Source organism: Orycteropus afer, unplaced genomic scaffold (genome assembly GCF_000298275.1).
Source record: "Orycteropus afer afer isolate SDZICR_OR568_19922 unplaced genomic scaffold, OryAfe1.0 scaffold00659, whole genome shotgun sequence".
NCBI classification, from domain to species: domain Eukaryota; kingdom Metazoa; phylum Chordata; class Mammalia; order Tubulidentata; family Orycteropodidae; genus Orycteropus; species Orycteropus afer.
In genome coordinates this window covers 218,954-219,865 of record NW_006922246.1, presented here as the reverse complement: position 1 = coordinate 219,865, position 912 = coordinate 218,954, and positions in this window count along the sequence as shown.

Sequence of the window (912 nt, the reverse complement as noted above, 5' to 3'; positions counted from 1 at the left end):
AGGCACTGAAACAAGGCGGGCTTGTGCTTACTCACTGAAATAAACTATAAAGATTGCTAAATTCATGAAATTCAGAAGAACAATTATAGATTTTAGATTGTTTATAGAAATAATCATGAAAAACCATGCAATTTCAATTCTAAAATATTTGAGTTTCATTTAGCCATCTGTGGTGCAGTGAGTTACTTGATATGGCATTTCTAGCCATATAGTCTTTGTGACTCCTACCAGATTACTGGGTGGGACCATGGAAATAAGGTATATGGAACTCTAATGTGAGGATTTGTTAGTTTTTTGTGCTGCTGGCCTTAAAATGAGCTCTCCTAGAGGTAGAAGTCTGGTGACGTAGTGCCTAAGGCACTTGCTGCTAACCAGAAGGCTGGCGGTTCAAACCCACCAACCATCCCTTGGAAGAAAGGTTGGGCAATCTACTTCCGTAGTGACACTGCCTCAGAAACCCAAGGAGGGGTCATTATGAGTCGGGGCCAACTCAACGGCAGTGAGTTTGGTTTTAGAGGTAGAAGAGGAGATCTCACTGCCATCAAGGGAGAAGAGTTGGAAGTGAAGTGGGCATGTCCTTGGACCGGAGATCCCTGCACTGGACCTCCTTGGCAGAGACCCGTTAAGGAACGTTGGCAGTGGAACCATGAGACACAAGACAGAGCATCAGGCTTACCTGGCCCATAGAGTGAGAAAGTTGAGTGCCTTTGGGCAGGAGGCTTCCTGGAAGAGTGGGGTGCAAGACAGGTATACCTATTGGCAAAGCTAAAAGAGCTTTGTGTATTTGTCTATACAGTTCCACAGGGATCCTTTTAAACACCAGTCAGTGACTGCACTCTTCTAGAAATCAGGGTCTAAAAATAATCAGTACCATTCTACTGCTTTCTGGATCACCTTCTGAAAATATTCTCC